The 18,852-nt window shown below is 41.2% G+C and overlaps 1 long non-coding RNA gene and 1 pseudogene across 1 annotated transcript; both read right to left on the bottom strand.

Annotated features, from left to right (window-relative positions):
* Positions 1-6,378: 6,378 nt before the first annotated feature.
* LOC121614833 lies at positions 6,379-14,228 on the bottom strand (annotated as a pseudogene).
* Positions 14,229-16,390: 2,162 nt separating this feature from the next.
* LOC121615496 lies at positions 16,391-18,852 on the bottom strand. Its single transcript, XR_006007262.1, has 6 exons — positions 18,736-18,852; positions 18,178-18,207; positions 17,923-18,079; positions 17,309-17,378; positions 17,058-17,211; positions 16,391-16,862 (listed from the first exon to the last, which is right to left on the bottom strand). It is a non-coding gene; the product is annotated as an uncharacterized LOC121615496 (long non-coding RNA).

Raw genomic sequence — 18,852 nt, 5'->3', positions numbered from 1 at the left:
GGAAATGTGTTCTGCCTGTCTGACACCTGTCTATCCAATGGAAAAAATATTGGCCAATAAACTTACTCTGCACATCAACTGTTTCTGCTGTAAACACTGTCAGAAGAAGCTCAGGTGAGATACTTTTAACAGTCTGATAAAATGGCTCAAATCGACAGTTATACAGGAACAGAGATAATTACACTAATCAATACAATAACTGATTAAAGTAACATGAATATATGGATATTGCCAATCAAAAACATTGTTAGAGAGGATTTTAGAAACCACGCCATGATGATTGCAAATCTCCAATACATTGAAATTATTCACAGCATCTGATCTAGCACAAATGATTATTGGACAATATGTAAATAAAACAATATATTCACAGACAATATTTGCTTTATGTTACTTTATTGCAGCATTCACAACTATTCATCTCTTTATGGAGAGTTCTACTGCATTTCTCACTACCAACAGCTTTTCAAAAGAAAAGGAAATTATGATGAAGGATTTGGGCACAAGCAACACAAAGACCAGTGGCTTCAGAAAAATAAAGGCACAGACGAGCCAGACGCTGTGTCCACTCCCAAAATAACAAAAAGCAACTTAAACAAATCTGACGGCTCCAGAGACGGCTCCTCTGCTGGTGTGTTTGTTTCAAAGTCGCCTGCACGAGAGCTGGGGAATAACAGTGCTGCTGATGGAAAGGGCAAACTAAGAATTAGCTGGCCACCAGAGAAGAAGAGTGCTGGCGGTAATCCAGTGCAGCCAACACATGGGAAAAATAAGATTTTTGACATCGGCAAAGCATCTACTGATAGCAACAACAGCCATTTGAAGCTCAACCATGGTGGAGAGATGAAAGATAAAGTGAGAAAATTGTCAAGCTCCTTTATTTCAGAGGCGAAGGAACAATTGAAGACAACGAGTTATAACTCAGCTGAGAAGTTAGCCTCAGAGAAGACAAAACCCAGGAGTGAGCCACCCAAATCCCCCAAACTCCCTCTAGAAAAGGGTGTAACTTTCACAAACCAGAAGTCTGAACAGAAACGTGTGGCAGCCTCCACAAAAACAAGCAACAGTCCAATATCTAACAGGCTGGACGCTTATCTGAACAAAACTAGTAAGTCTGTGCGGTTTGCTCAAAATATTGATGTTGGTCAGTGTGACCTGTCCTCTCAACTGACCAGAGGAGCCAAAGCTGAAGCGCTCAGTACGCAGCGTTCAGACCAGACTGAGCCGAGCAAACTGAACAAATCCAAGAATTTAAAAGATATCAGTGACAGAAATAAGTCTGACCATTCGCTCTCTAACTTCAGCAAAGAACAAAGCGATAGTGAGGTGTACCTTGAAATCCCTGAATATAAATGCCATTTAAAAATGAGCAACGTGTCGAACAAACAGTCAGATGTTAAAGTGGAGAGCAGACAAGAGATCCCACAGACAGACATAACTGTTCTGAATGGAGGTGAAAACAAGGCAGAGGAGTCACTTGACACTGAAGCTTTTAATTCAACTGAAGAAGTTGTGAAACACCAAGAGCCATCTGAGGTGTCGCATGTCATTTCGAAAGACATGTGGGAATCAGAAAGCTCAAGAACCCTGCACAGTCCTGCAGAAGACATGAGCAGAGAGGAGACAAGCCTTGAAAGGAATAAAAATCAATTAGAAAAGAGTGACTCAGCCAACGGCCAAGAAAACGGTGATAGTCAGAGGAAGCCTGTTGCAAGAACAAATTCTCTGATGGGTACTGCAAAACAGGCTGAAAAGAAAAAGGTCAAACTGGGATCCTGGTCCAAAGGAAAGAGTCCTTTGTCAAAGCTCTTCACATCAGGTGGAAATGACAAAACGAACAAAACTGAAGCAAAAGATGACAAGAAACTAGATGTCAAACCTAATGGTGGACTCTTTGGAAGACTGTTTCAGTCGTCCTCTGAGAAGGCTGAGGACACCGTGAAATCAGCTGTGCAAGATGACATAAGTCACAAAACACATGCTGATGACAAAAAGACAGAGGAGGCAAATGAGGGCATTGCCGAAGAGATGCAAAAGGAAGACAACATATCTCAAGTCCCACCTCAGGAACAAGAAGCTGGTGAGCACACAAAGGAAACATCACGTTCTGCTGAGCCCAGCACCTCAGATAGTAACAACACTGAGGCTGAAAGCACACCCGCACAGCCAGCCGACCCCATCAAGACTTCAGCAAGTGAAGCACAACATTATCCAACAGCTCTAGACCAAACAGATGCAAATCCAACCAGTGATCAGGAGTCAGATTTACAAAGCAGTGAGGCAACAGGCCTGTTTCTGACTGATCCTCCCACTGCTGTGCAGTCAGTGAGCCAAGAGTCTCAGGAGTCTGTCCATCCTTTACTAGCCGAGGAAAGGGGTGATGAAGTTTTGGGTGCTCCGTTTAATGATGATGCTTTTGGGGACAGTTTCAGTTCAGCCCTTGTTGATCCTTTGGCCATTCAGAAAAATACTGATGAAACTGTTCAAAAGCCAGATGAACTGCTTGATGCACCAGGTGTAGAAGGAAGAGACGTGTGCAGCGGAGCCATTCCTGATGTCAACCGTGAACTCCCTCAAGATTCCTCCAATCCTTTTGGTGAGCCTGACTCTCAGGAAATCTTTGGGAACACACCCAGTGATATATTTGCATCTTCTCTGAGTGACACAGCTTTGTCTGAAGCTGCTTCTGCAGATTCTTCTAGTCTGCTTGACTCACAACCAACAATGATTGAGAATGAAGTGATGCTTGGCATGACGGATCAGCTTATTGTCCCTGACCCAGAACCCATAAACCAAGATGAGGACAAAACCTCAACTCCTCTTGACACAAGCAGCCAGACAATAGAGCAGGTTACCGACTTTGACATATTCAGCTCAAACGACGTTTTGTTCACTCCGTCACCTACTGTTAATGAGTCCGATCAAGGAGGAGCTGATGCTTCCACAAACCAACCGTCTGCCTTTCCTGATGACACCTTTGGAGTTAGTGACTTGTCAAACAGTGCAGATGTGTTTACAATGCTGCCATCCACTCCAGACACCTCTGGCTCACTGAATAATTTACTGGGCTCAGATGCATCTGCTCCTGCGGCTCCTTCAGCTCAGACAGATCTTTTTGCTGACGTCATCTTTGCATCAGAACCACAGTTGCTGCCAGTGTCTGAGCCAAGTAATGTGAATTTCTTTGTGGACAACAACAACAGCACTAAGCTGACAGCCGAAAATACTGTCACAAGTAATAGCTGGATGGATGATTTACTCGGATAATGGCAGGACTGTATTGTCATCTTAATAATACACAAAGATGTGTTTAAAGAGCACTTAAATGGATGTAATGGATGTACCACTTAACCTTTAATTACTTAGCAAAAACACAGCTGAAATTGTTTTCATTCACTATTGCTTTTTATTTAGAAATCTGTCTCAAACATAATCGACAACATTAATGCAATTTGAAATGTGTGCAGTAAATACAGTATGTTTCTATTACAGCTGCAAATTAATGCATTTCATGACACGATATGATTTTAATTAACACGAAGAGAAGCAGAGGATGTGATGTTTGTTGGATAGATGTATATTTTAAGTCATTTTGTATGAATAAATTAAAGTTAATAAACTTAAGGATTCAAGATTGATAACTAGTTGTAATTTGACTGTTGAATGTCTGTAAACAGTCTAGACGTTAAAATTCTAAATATTCTGATCTGAAATTTTTTTGTTCTGCATGTATTGACTAAAATATAATCTGTAATAAAATTTAAACTTTAAGCACTGAGGCAGTGTTGTTTGATGACCCCTTGAAGTTTAAATAAATGTAAACACCAGACAGCATCTCATATGGTTCATACTGAACATCAGGGCAGGCCATTGTTTCATGAGGCTCTAAAAGCAATAGTTTGACATTTTTGAAAAATGTGCTTGCTTTCTTGCAAAGAGTTGTGGAGTTAGGGTGCTCTGACACCTGTCCTGTTTGCTTCAGTTAAAGTGAACCCTGGTCCATTTGCCTGGTTAGTGCAGTTCATTTGACCTAATGTGAAAACTGCCATCAAACCCTGGTGCAGACCAAACAACCAGACCAAGACCAGTACCAAGTGGACTCTGGTACAAATAGTTTGTGTGAAAGCAAAGGGACAAATCATAGTGCTTTTTTTTATAGTAGATATGTTATTTTTGGCATGGCTCACAAGCTAAATCACTATCAGAAATACATCTGGTGCATTGAAATGTCCACCTGTGCAGCAGATATGAACCTGTTTACAGCCTTTTACAAAAATACACCATACAGACTGCAGGCAGAGGGAAACAGGAAGCCCGGCTCTGTCCAAAGGTGACAAGTCACGTAAAAAAGCTCACTAATGAATACACTGTATCTCACTTGCAGTACACTGCAAATGAGATATACCTGAGTCCAGTTGATTGTCAAAGTTATTGCTTTGTGCACAGCCTTGCAAGCTGTTGGACTCTGCACCCTGTTACTGGTTTCCTGGAACCCTGTTATCTGGTAAGGCAGGTAACCTACATGTAGGCAGGCAGGTAGGCACCTGCAGGTTTAAACCCTTGCCTGCCTAGTGACTTTTTTTTCCTACTTACAAAATAAATCACTGAAATGATTTTATCTACCTGCCTCTGTCTGTGTTTGGGTTCTATCCCTCTCACCTGTAATCACAGACAGTGAGACTCATACTTAAATGCTCAGATGGCAGAAAGCATAAGCAAGGACGCACTGTGCAACTGCACCAAATAATACTGAATACTTAAGAATGATTATACTAATAATAACAATGCAGCATAATATTCATTTATGTATAAGCTTTCCAAAACAAAGTCTACAATGTGTTTTACAGGGTAAAAACAACAAACATGAATTATGAAACAAAAGCAATAAGAACAGTAGCACCATCAATAAAACAATAAACACAATTAAAAATAAAACATACAACACAGTAATAAAACACAACAATAAAAATTAAAACAATAAAATAAATCTTGTGGAAAAGTAAGATACCAGACCGGAGGCAGTGGTCCTTGCAGGTGGAGGTGAGCTGAGGCTGATCTGGTAACCAGTTTGGATACAGACGACGCCAATTACTCCAAGAGCCAACATCTTTGGGTGTTGAAGCAAAGGACATGGACAAAGATCTCCATTGAGATCTCCGAGAGCCAGTAGGTTCCAGCATCTGGAGGCCCACTGCCAGGCCATCTGAATATTGGAAATTTCCCCTACTGCAGCCATTGTTGATCAGACCCAACAAGCCTAGCAACAGTCCAATCTCTCAAGTGCCTCAAGGGCTTCAACCATTAATAGAGTGAATGTACATGTGAATTGTTGTAACAGCTAATTTATACAAGACATTAATATGATCTTTTTCTTTATATGTCTATACTGCCCTTGCTAAGGTGTCATAACTTCAACTAGACAGCCAACGAAACTCAAGAGTCAGGATGTAGTTTTATTCTTTTTTATGTTTTATTTTATGTGCGTAAGTCCTCATGAATTCACCTTCACATCTGTGTTCAGGAAAAGACATAGGATGCATTTTTTCATCTATTCAACCACACCTCTAGCCTTCTACTAGAACATCAACAGAAAATATTTAGAAAACATATAGAAATTGGCAAAATAATCTCTACCTATCTCTAGCTCCTTCTTTTAAAAAAGTCATTTGGCACTTTTATGTTACTTCATGCACCTGAAAGCCTTGTGGTCAGGTGGGACATGAAGCTGAGTGTTGAGGTGGGATGGATGAAATGATGTGCATTACCAGCAAGTCAGATCAAGCCTCATATTTAGTGTTTTTCACTTTCTGATGTTTGAGTGTCTTTATGTTCTGTAATATTTTATGGTTATAATGTGTACTGTCAGTTGCAGCAGCTAGAGCACAGTGTTGAGCTACATTAATGGACACCTCGCTTCCTCCCCTTAGTCATCATACACATTATCAGAGAAAAGTTCATTCATTCAAATACTCCCTTTCAGTTATGAGTACTCATAACCCAGCAAACATGATTAAGATGGTGGTGTTGTGTCCCTGGTCAAAAATGTATCCTGTCAGGCTCCTGCAGTGTGGTTACCAGACGAACAGACAGATGGTGACATTTCCACATCTACTACTGTTCCAGTCAGACCTTCTCTTACAAACCAGGAAGAAATTATTGATCATTTTATGTTATGAAAAAAGCAGATGCATGTGTCTTTGTTTCTTTAATACATTTGATTAATTATTTATTTGGGTTTGAAACCATTGCCATCAGACATCTAAGTACAAACACTAGTATTAATCAATTCACATTTTTAAAATATGAAAAACATGTTTAGGCCATTCATTTATGTCTACATGCGAATTTAACCCTCTGATACTTGTAAAAGCCAATTCTTTAGCCAATCTGTGAAGAGGCGGAGCCTGACATGTAGCCATCAGGGAACACCGACACGCTCTTTCAAGAGTTGGGAAAGGTGCACATAAAAGAAATTTGTAAAATCAGTGTGAACTTTATCCTTTATCCAATCATGTGTTCACAAAGTGGTGAACCTCGCTCCATCCTCGCTTGTGAACAACTGAGTCTTTCAAGGATGCTCCTTTCATACCCAATCATGATACTATCACCTGTTACCAATCAACCTGTTTACCTTTAGAATGATCCAAACAGGTGTTTTTAGAGCGTTCCACAACTTTCCAAGTTTTTTGTTGCTCCTGTCCCAACTTGTTTGAAACATGTTGCTGCATCAACTTCAGAATAAGCAAATATTTATGAAAATCAATGAAGATGATCAGTTCAAACATTAAATATATTATCTCGTGTATTGCACTGTTTTCAATTAAGAAATGTCAGAAAGGTTGCATACTACACTCTTATTAGCACACAGGCTCAAAATATGATGTAAGAATCACTGACAACTCAAATATTGACAATTAAAGCAGCATACAATTGTAAAAGCAAAATTAAAAAAATATTTCTGTGTACAAAACATGTATGTATAGCTCCTAATTACTACAACTGTTTTTTGGTCTGTTGGGATGGTATGATGCAAGTCAATGGTTCCCAACTTTTTTGGCTTGTATCTACTTGTGACCTCACATTACAGGTTGGGAATGCTGACGTACAGTAAGTGATGACTGATGTATTGTCTGAAGCAAATTCATGTTGGATTTTTAAAGAACAAACCATCAGACACCCGTCTACATCTCTGTTGATTTCAGATATGGAATACTTGCTCTTCTTGTGGAGATACAATTTCTGAAAGACAAAGGACAGATGAGAGATATCAAGGGAGGAAGTGGTGGAAATTAAGAGCTATGAACTTGGCCAACAACATATAAAATGATGGAACATATTTGCCCACCTGTTGGTTTTGGCCTAATCAGCTGACTCAGGAAGCTCTCTTCTCCTGGTCTCAGGAAGCAGGAAGCTGAGAGCTCCACTGACCAGTGTAAGGCTGCTGAAGACTGTGGTGGGTATGGCCCAGTGGTACGTGGCCAAGATGTTGAGCATTGGAGCCAGTAATGCACCTACTTTTGCTGACATGGTTCCTAAAGCTGTGGCCGTTTGTCTGAAAGATTGATGTTAACAGGTAACACACTATACTTTCAAATGTATTCTTGTGATTGTTTTAACCTTTCAGTACTTGTTGGCAGCATGTCAAGATACTGAACACCAGAGTAGGTTAATAAAGTAATGGACAGCACTTTTAAATACATCTCAAAAGCCTGACACCTACCTGACAGATGTTGGAACCAACTCCTGCAAAAATATACTACATACAGAAGCAGCCCAGATTAGGAAAAAACGTGCTGCGACAACTAAAGATAAGAGAGCAGTGGCATATCCTGAAAACAAACCAAAAACAATTAGATTTGATAAGCAGGACTACACATGAAACTGTCATTTTGCTAACCAAACCAAATGGTTTACCTTGGAGAACAGCTAGAATAAGTATGCACAAGAGTCCTCCCGCCAGAAGTGTTGACATCAAGATTATTCTTCTCCCAAAAACCTCCAACAGCCACATGGAGAGTAAAGTAGCTGCTATTTCAATAGCACCAAACATGAGCTGTATCACAAAGATGTTCATGCCCAATTTTTCCATGTTCAAGTACAGGCAGTAGTAGGAAAGATTCAGTGAAAACCTTAAAAAAAAAAAAGAGGAACACATTACAGAATATCCATAACAGACGTATGCTGATTTTTGAACAGTTGCTTAGTTGTTCCAGATTTGTGATTGGTGTCAGCCAAATGAGTGAGGCAGCAGGAGTAGGAAGGAACAGTTCAATGATTTAATGATCAGTTGAATATGCATATGAGTTTACAGGCAGACACAGGTAACTTGACAGGTGAGAAAGTACAGGTATAGGTAACTCAAAAGCAAAGCAACATGGCAGCAATCAAAAGGAATTACAGTGATCCGACTACTGAGGAAAAGGGGCGGGTATATGTGTCCTGGGGCTAATGAGGAAATGAGGTGCAGGTGAGGAGATGGGTGGGGAAGTTCAGGTGAGGGGAATGAGGTGATTGCAGGCCAGATGACAGTGGCAGAATCTGAAATGAATAAAGCAAAGTCCAGGGGCATCTGGTAGACAGTGGAACAGTGAAAACCAAACCCCTCAGGAGGTCAGGCAGGAGGCTACCGGAGTCTGGCGGCTGGAGGCCGGCAACAGACCGGCGGGACTGGAGGCTGGTGACAGGGAGACGAGCGGGCGGCCAGTGGAGGCGCTTGAAACACCACCACAGGAGACTGCAGCTCAGGTTCAGCAGGTTGTTGCAGCTCAGCAGAAACAGGAGGTGTCTGCTGCACAAGCACAGAAGAATGCTGCAGCTAATGTGTGGGTGTAGGCCAGACCAGGAGCAGATACAGCCAACTGAAGCCAAGAACAGGAGTCAGCTGGACCGCCGACTGGGAATCAGGAACAAATGTGTTCCTGATTCCCAGTCCCTGAGACAGACTCATGAACCAGTTTGCTGTCGGTCAACCGAGGGGCTGAAGAGATGTCAGCTGACTCAGGAAGAAGAGCAGCATTTGTCAACAAAGACAGCAGGTACTTCACCGTGCTGAGCAGCTGAGAGGCACGACGATAGCAGGAGCCATGCTTCCTCTGGAAGCAAAGCAGAAAGTGTCTCCAGGATAAGATCAAGCAGGGAACTGGCTGTTTCTGTGGCTGCCAACCAGTGAACTGGCTGGAGGTTAGCAGTCTGGATGCTGTCATGCACTACAGCAAAAAATAAAAAATAAAAGTAACAGGATGACAGAGAGCCTCAGCATCACTGGGAGCGTCACTTTCTTGCGACTTTCTTTCCAATCTTGATAGCTAGGCCCAAGAAATGAGTCTCCCAAGAATCAGAGGTGGAAGCTAGCCAGCTCAGGAAGAGGAACTGGTCGGTGGCTAGCAGACTAGATGGTGGAACCGGTTGGAGGCTAGCATGCTGGATGGGAAGCAGTGGTGTTAAAAATGTCGGTGACCCACCCAGGTATGGAGTTCCTTAACCAAGGCTTTACAGACACTTTGTCTTGAGCCAAAGACAGAGCTGCCCCCCTGTTCCTCACAAGATGCCTTCCCCCAAAAATCTTAGAAGGTCATAAACCAGATACAGCATCTGCTGGGTCCATGATTGGTGGCGTCGTTCTGTGCAGCGCAGGTGGAACCAATGGCAGGAGACAGCAGGCAAACAGGATCAAAAGTTGTTGTTGCAAATTCAACAGAAACTGAGACACAGGAACAGGTAAACTGAGTAGATGACTCAACAAAGGCTGAAGTGAGGTAATGAGGTGCAGGTGGAGAGATGGACAGAGAAGCTCATGGGAGGGAATGAGGTGATGAAACAGGAGAACAGAAAAGGTCGGGGCAGCAGTGCAAACAGTGCAGGGCCAACGAGGCTGATGCAAAGTGGATGTGGGGAGAAAATGTGGAGGGAAAAGCAGGTTGGGGAGGAGCAGAGGAGGGAAACAGTGCGAACAGACAACAAAAACCCAGGAAACAACAAAACCAGACAGGACTGTGACAGGACCTGACAGTCTGACATCTCAGGTTACAATACTAATACATTTTGTCCACACTTTTATTAACTCAGTAGAGCTTTTGGACATTTCAGCTTACCATGCAAATGCAACAATGACGAAATATCTGGTCAGCAGAGGTGAGCTGAAAAGAACTTTTATGCCTCCCTTGTTCACAGTGTCTTTGACTGCAATCTGTGGCAGAAACATTAAGAGATAAAATAATCTGTTATTAATCCCACTGCAGAGAAATTTGCAAAGGGGATAGTGCATAAGATGCATCAGTTAAAAAAGCAAGATATAACATGCAAGTAAACAATATAATTAGTAAAACAAGGCAAAGGTTGAATTCACATTATTGCACATTTGCATGATTTATAATACACTGATATTACACAAGTGAATCTGTCATTTTCTGTGTGTTGTCTACTGGGAGGAGTGCTGGTTGTTTATCACATGATAAATAGAAATCTCTCTCTCTAAATTAATAAGAGGCAATGAAATAAATAAATAAGCAATGGCATATACAGTACATCAATATCCAGTGACTCTTGAGTGTGAACAACCACATGTTCACTGTGGAACTTCTAAAAGAGGTTGAGAAACATTTAGATAAGAGGACCCAGTGTTGGTGACTCTACCAGCTCATCACCAACATCTTCAGGGGGTCCCTGAAGGATTGCCAGAAGGCCCTACAGCACCAGCACCAGCACTAACTCCTGAATGAAGACATCAGTCCAAGACAGGCAAGTATGCCAAGAGTTATATTGTTAAAATGATTCTGAGAAAAGTTGCTGTTTTACTGGTGTTTTAATAACACTTTGAGTTTGAGCCCAATGAAGCACATTGTCTGAGTCTAGGCAGAGTGACAGAGAAACTAATCATAACTTCCCTTCCCCCCACAGGTTGATTGACAAGCAAGTGTTGTTCAGAAATAAAATAATGGAGAGATCTTTGACGACAAGGTAAGTGGAAAATTTCACCAGGGATCTCATTTGGTATCAGTTATTATACATTTGTCATAGAAAATAGAGTAGAAAGCCCAATGCTTAAGTACTGTATGTAGCAGCTTTACGCTTTAGTACATTTTCCAGCAGAGAGTATGGAACAGTGTTTCTGTTGATGGCTGCTGCCTTGACAATCAGCTGTTTCGCCTCTTCTGTCCTTCCTCTGCTTAACAACCATCTGGCAGACTCTGGAACAAACCTGATAGAAACAAAGAAAGTAACGGATGAAACAGTCCATCATTCACAAATAAAACAATGACGGGCAGTTGAAAAGTTAATGCACACCAGATGTAGATAACAGGCACTACAAGAGCAGCGGATGTGATCAGCTGAGCCAGTCTCCAGTCTCGGACGACGTATATCATGCCGGCGAGGATGCACTGTCCAACCGCACCAAATATCTGACACAAACATGGCCCCCATGATCGTTTGGACACTCCGATCCATTCAGTGACTGCAATGAAAGAAATATGCCGTAAATTACATGAAAACAACCACTCGTGTAAAATAAGTGCAGTAAAAGAGTTCAGGTTTTGAACGTTTCAAACATTAGGCAAAATACCTATCCTATAATACCTGCTTCTGTACCTTTCAATCACTTGGGAAACTTGGGTTTATTTAACTCATAATATTGCAGTCCATTTGTCATTATGCAAGCTGCTTAATCTGTTGTGCTGAAAGACTGAGAGTCAGTACTTGCTACCTTATCCGACATATGTAAACTCAGTATTCATACTCAGCACAATGCAGTTGACGCGATATCCTCCAGCTCCAACCCCCACCAAGAACATCAATACTAAATATAAGTAGACATTGGGGCACAGGGCTGTTAGTGCATTAAATACGACATATATAAGAAGTGGAATTTGAGTTGCTCGTTTGCGACCAAACCTGAAACAGAAAAAGCAAAGAACAAAATGTTTCAGTATCATTCAGAGTAACATTCAAGAACAGTTTCTGTCATGACAAACACACCAAAATTACAGCTGGTTATGTGAGTGCTAATGAAGAGATCGACAGAAATAGCAATAACCATGAGCTCCATTTAATAAATGCTGAAGATGATCCATGCCATGAGGTAGCTAAATCCACCGAACACCGAATACTTGACACTTGGAAGTGTATCAGTTCACACTAGGAATGGGCACTAGTATTATGTGTGCAATACCAAAGAAATTCAACACATCCTGTATAATAATGTTCAATTTTTATGCGTTTGTCAAGTGTAGTATTTATGGCTCAGAGTGCAAGAGCTTAAATCCTGAAACTGTGACCTTCATTCTTTTTTTACACATTGCAGCCAAACAGCAGCTAAAAACAGGCAGTACAGACCTCCACATGTGGACTGAGTTAAAACTCACTGTTACGATATGTAGGGAAAAAGAGGGAGAGAACGAGAGGAGGAAAAGGCGAGATACAAACTTCATGTCTCTGATGAAGGATTACTTGTTTTCCTGTTAAACAATTGAATCACCAAATTTGTAACAATTTGAACATGTCAAATGTAAACCTTCCCATCAGTGTGTGTGGGGGAGAAACAGCAGCAGGATCAGCCTGTTGCAGAGCAGGAAGCAGATTGCAGCGCGATCCTGACAGTCAAGCTGATATTTGTTGTAATGCATCAAGTTGGTGATTTGCAGGTCAGACTGGGCGCAGGTGTTGATTAACATGTATTTTTGTTGGCAGGTGGGAGCGTATGTGTGTGTGTGCTTGCTTCTTAACTGAGGAGCTCAAGGACCTGTCATAATAGCCTGCACTGGGGCCCGTCGTTACTGACTGACGCCACTGGATCGCCACTGGATCGCCCTGTACTTTTATTAAGATAATGTTGAAAAGTTCACTGTCATATACTTTCAACCAAAGTTCTGTGTTGCAGTTTTTCTCAGTGGTGAAAATACTGCATTCCTGCATTTAAAATCTTATGAAAGTATTAGCACCAAAATATACTTAAAGTACCAAAACTGTGCTGAATGGCCCATTTCAGAAAAATATAGTATATTATATTACTGGATTATAATTAGGGTGGAGCAAATTGTAACTACTTTATATTGTTTATATTGTTTATTCTACAAATAATAGACCATGGTTTCTTAGTTGATTTATATTTTGTATTAATAATCCAAATCAGCAAAGTAACTAATGACTAAAGTTATCAAATAAACGTAGTGGAGTAGAAGTATATAATCGAAGTAAAGTATCTCAAAACTGGACTGTAAATGTACTTACTTACATTCGACCAGTGGTTATTCTAAATTTCGACACTAACATTTTAATTTTTACTACAAATGTACACACATCGGGTCCAAATATTGGTTATCAGTCTCCTTGATTACTAATTATCGGTATTTGTATTGGCCCAGCAAAAAAAAATTGGTTGACCCCTAGCTTATACATCTGACCCCTGAAGTTGCTTGACGTCTTCGCAGATCCGTATTCTTTACATATGCTTACAGTCTATCTATAATTTTGTCATCCTGATTGCCCATATTGTAATTTTTTGTTGGTCTGTTCTGTGCACTTAACTTCTGTTGTACCTGTGTCTGTTCTGTCCTGTGTCATATGCTCTACAGATTGTAAAGCCCCTTGAGGAAAACTTGTGATTTCGGCTAATCCATCCAAATATGATTGACTGTCTTGACTTTAATGCGTAAAATACACTTACGATTCAGCAAAAGGTCCAAACATCAGGGAACCAACAAAAAAACCAGCCATCAACACTGTTTGTATCACTTCCACCAAGTTGGCCTTGTCACAAACCAGATGAAACTGTTAAAAAAAAGAAAGTACATTTTTTTTTCTGAAATGTTTCCTGAAGGTAGTTGAATAATAATTAATTGTCTCCAGTCTTGACTCACATCAGTGACGATGGTGGCTTCATACAGCGTGTTGTAGTACACCCATCCATGCTGGCACCCTGTGGTCTCATTGAGTCCGTACTCCCTGATGGCACCAATGTCCCGGTCCACAGGGACAAACATCCGACACCTGCTGAAGGTCCCGTCCTCCTCCCGGGGAAGAGTCAGGTTCAGCTGCTCACCCGTGGTCAGGTTAGGATCAGCTCTGAGGATCCAGTCTGTGTTGCAGTGGCGCTCCGGATCTGACTCAATAAAAAGCAGGCTTGCTAACACAAAAAACTGACTGAAATTTGGAAAGCTAAGTGCGAATAGAGTAAGTTGCTGGAATAATCCAAATTCTCCAATGTTCCTCAGGATCTCTCCAAAATCAGCCATGGTGATGATGGTTATCTTACTTTCTGTGTAAACATGCTGCACCACAGGTTTAAATAATGTCCATTTGTCTGATCCATTGATGTTTAACTCATATAACATTTTAGCACAGAAATTAGGGATTGAAATTTAACTATTGTTCACCTGAATGGAACAGAATGACTCTAGAGGCTCTGCTGCACTTAGAGGAACTTTGTCTCCATGCCATCACTTGTACACTGGCTTGCAAAAGTATTGTAGGTAAATAAGTAATTATTGAAAGCTAGATGAATTATTCTTCAGCAGAACATTTGAAAGAAAAATGCTGCTTTTCACTATTCAACCCCTACACATTAGTACTTGGTAGAGCCAAGATCTTTTGCTACAAGATTTGGTCATTTGGGTTAAGCATCTATCAGCTTTGCACACTATTTGGGAGTGTTTTTCCCCAATTCTTCAAGATACATTTGCTCCAGGTTTTTCACATTGATTGAATGACATTTGTGGACCACAAGTAAGCATGTGCCGCAGACTCTCAATCAGATTATCATCTGCACTTTGGCCATCATAAAACAAAAAGTTACTGTTTTACCAATTGTGTTGATTTGATCTTGTGCTTTGTCTTGTTTGCCTGAAGCTTCAGTTTTGTAGCGTACTAAAACAGGTTCTCTTGTAGTGTCTCCCCTGTATTCTGTCCTTCAATTCAATTCCCTGCTGAGAAACGGTACCTGAGCATGATGTTAACACCACCTTATTCCACTACTCCATGGTGTTTGTTGAGGCATGGGCGCTGTTCGGTTTGCATCACACATGCTGCTAATTTCGGCCAAAAAGCTCTTTCTTGGTCTCATCTGGCCACGAAACTTCCTCCCACATGTTAGCTGGGTCATTCTCATGTTTTCTGGCAAACTCTGGGCGTGCATGTCGATGTGTTTTGTCTTGAATAAAGTTTTTTTTACTTGCCATCCTCACATACAGGCTTACTGTATTTTATGCAACGCCCTTGATAAGACTGATTGTTACACCTTTACTTCACTCTCAGTTACTGAACTCTGTAGCTACTTCAAAATATTTGCACTCTGCTTGTTACACACTGGAAACCTTGGCAGTGATCCCCCTCTTCAGTTAAATGATGTTGCAGTTTCGCACATGCAGTCAAATGGAGCTGCTGATGGATGAGGATTGGGAGATGGCGGAGGCTCCACTCTAGCACGTCTGACAACTGAAGTCACATCAGGAACGTTGCTCAAAATCACTTATTCTGTTTGTCTCACCCGGCTTTTGACTTTTATACTCGATTTATCAAATTTTTTTGGTGCTTGTGGACTGGTACCTTTGCCTCCAGTACTACCCAGTGCTGACACTAGTATCTTGCATCTGCAATCATTTACGCAGTGGTCTGCTGGGGCTGTGGAAGCTCTGAGAGGGATAGACTAAACAACCGGGTCAGGAGAGCTGGCTCTGTCCTGGAATGCCCCTCTGGACACCCCTGAGGATGAAGGTGAGAGAAGGACAAGCTGACAATAATTGACAACCCTTCTCACACCCTGCATGACACTGTGGTGGCCCCCAGCAGGTCCTTCAGAAACAGACTGCTGCATCTACTCTGTAAGAAGGAACACTGCCACAGGTCCTTCATACCAACAGCTGTCAGTGTTCAACCCCAGCATTGTTTAACTTAGCGCTGGTTTCCATATTCAGACTGGTTTTTTTTCACTAATGTGTGATTTATGGTTACTTCAGCTGGCAATCATATACACGAAATACCTTGTGCAACATTACATTTTCATTCTCTTCTCTACTGAACCTACACTGTAAAAAATGTACATGTAAATTTACAGTAATTTACTGGCAGCAGAGTAGCCAGCTAATTGCTGTAAATTTACAGCAGTATTACTGTAAATATAATTTACAAAATAGTACTGTAACTTTAATTACAGTACTATTCTGTGATTTTTATTTCCATTTACAGCAATTTCATATTGATATCTACTATTACTGTAATTTTTATTACACTACTATTCTGTGATTTTCATTTCCATTTACAGCCCTGTAAATTTAATTCACAGTATTTGGCTTTCAATATAGCAATATAATGGCAGCACTATGTTTGATCTAGCTACTTAAAAACAGAGCAAATGCAATTTAGTGTAAAACATTTTATTTGACTGACCAAACATTTTTTAAACAGACAATGTTATGTCATTTTAGAACAAATGCAAAAAGGGATTTCAGCTGGGACATATTTAGAACAACAAAACATTCCTCACACTGGCGTCCCTCTCTTCCCACTCTACCTTTTCCTGCTGCTCTGTCCCTTTTACTATAAAACATTCTATTAGAACATTTTTGGACGAACTAAACATTCCTCACACCACGATCCCTTTCTTCATTCTCTCCCCTTTCCTGCTCCTCTGTCCCTCTCACCTCCTTCCCTGTGTGTATGTGTGTGTGTGTGTGTGTCACAGTGTGAGAGAGGGGGTACGTGTTGACTAATTTCCAAAGTCCCACTTGTAATCCATAAGCTTGCGCAGAAGTGTGGCAACGTGTGGATTGACATTGTGTGGCTTCTTTTGCACTTCTCTTCCAGTCTTCTTTGACACCACTTTTCCTTGTTGGGCTCTTGTTCCCTTCTCAGGATTTATATCGATGAACCGTCTGAAATTTTTAGATGGAAAACACAAAAAAATGCACAAAATAAATACATGCACTTAGCAATCCGATTAAAGTTGGAGTCAGTAAGATGGAGAGGAGAGTGGACTTCACAGGTGAATCTCCTGAGAGTCATGCATGAAACAGGCAACATGGAAGTAGTACCATCTGTATGTAGGTGAAAGTGTGAGAGCTGCTGACCTTTGAATGAACTCCAGCGTACAAGCCGCCTCATCCTGGTACTGCAGGTTAAAGTTGTAATATGACGCAAAAAGTACTGCAAGGCCAGACACAAAGGTGGTCCCCTCACACACCACCTGGCCCTCAATGCTCAGCATCCAATGTGGAGTATCACCTGAAACAAACAGATTTCATATATTTCCAATAAAGAACAATGAAAGATTAATGCTTATGACTGGTAGCATTTGATACAATATACTTAGAGCACATACCAACCAGTATCAACCGAGGACTGGCAGGCAGGGTAAGTGCCTCTTCGACATCAGCAGCTGATGCACCTGCCTGCAGAAAAAAACCCCAATTATTTGTGAATTCTTACCTCGCTCACAACATTGACCTAGTCTTGTAGAAATGGCTGTGGAATCCCACAAACTGACACATTTCCTACTGAACAGGAAAAGTCCATTCCATTTCATCAGCTTACAGATATAAACAAATCAATAACATGATACAAAAGTCAAAAAATAAAGAAATCTTCCCAACCTGATTTGACTAATTTGATGACCTGCCCGTTTAATAATGTTCCAATTACATTCAAAACAAAAACTGTCCTGCCCTAGGATTCCACAACCATTTCCCCTGGACTTAAACGCAACAGACTCTCAAAAAAGCATGACACACATGCAAGATGTCAGCCACATGCATCCAGCATGTCTTTGGACCATTGCCTGTGTCTTGGCTGTGCATGTCCTAAGAAATGAACATGGTGAAGTAATTATTGATAATCACTGAGTACCTACAAGCAGAAATACACATAGGCAATGCAAGCAATGTCACACTACAAGCATTAACAAAAGACAAGTGCATTTAAGAGAAAGGAACTTACATCAGCTTGAAGGAGAAGTCCTTCCTTGTCCTCCTTGAAGTGGGCCAAGAGAAGTGGCACAGTGGAGGCTACATCAACTCCCTCTCCTTGCAGGGCAGACTGGACATCTTTGTTGCTTGCTTTCTTGGATAGCTGCTCAGACAGGATCCACTAGGCTCTGTGGGAAGACACCAACACAGAGGATAAAAACTTGACCTACATCACAGGACATTTACATAAGATTGGACAACACTGAACTGCAGTGTGTGTACTTACAGTCACTCAAAACACCACAGGCATTACATCCTGGGGAAAAAAGGAACATGTCAATGAATGATCTGACAAAATCCAAAGATACCTAACCCCACTGAAATACACACGTACCTATCAACATCACTGTGGCCCTCATAGACTTTGCCCCTAAAGTGAAATGAGCCCAATAAAATGGCAGTTGTTTGAAGCCTTCAAAGAATTAAGCACATATATCGGGAGATATTTCTTCATTTTAAAGCCTTGTTGAAACAACTGAAGCGACCTAGTCCGTATTTGAACGGGCTTTTAATTTGAAAAGCATGCCGGAAGTGTTTCAATAAGTTTGTAAACAATATCGACGTTATTAAACGCTGATAATGTTGTTAATATGACTGTACGGTATAACGAGAATGAAGCGTCGAAGCCGCTCGAAAGTCTGTCGCGAGCGTAAAAACGTTAGCATACAGCGCGAAGTCGCGCTAGCCTTATGCTAATAACCAGCATAAGGCTAGCATTCCCTAATGAACGTAGCATAAGGCTCGCCTTTATGCTGGCTGTTATCAACATTAGTCTGGTTCTTACCTGAATTGAATCTTTATTCGAGCAAGGAAGTGTCTCTGTCGGACGTAGAGCCAGGTTGGAGACCGAACGCCGAAGCAAAGGTGAGGAGGGAAATGCGTTCCTTGAGACTGGATTGGC

This window comes from Chelmon rostratus, chromosome 12, assembly GCF_017976325.1.
Source record: "Chelmon rostratus isolate fCheRos1 chromosome 12, fCheRos1.pri, whole genome shotgun sequence".
Lineage (NCBI taxonomy): Eukaryota > Metazoa > Chordata > Actinopteri > Chaetodontiformes > Chaetodontidae > Chelmon > Chelmon rostratus.
This window is presented reverse-complemented; position numbering and strand designations above follow the sequence as displayed.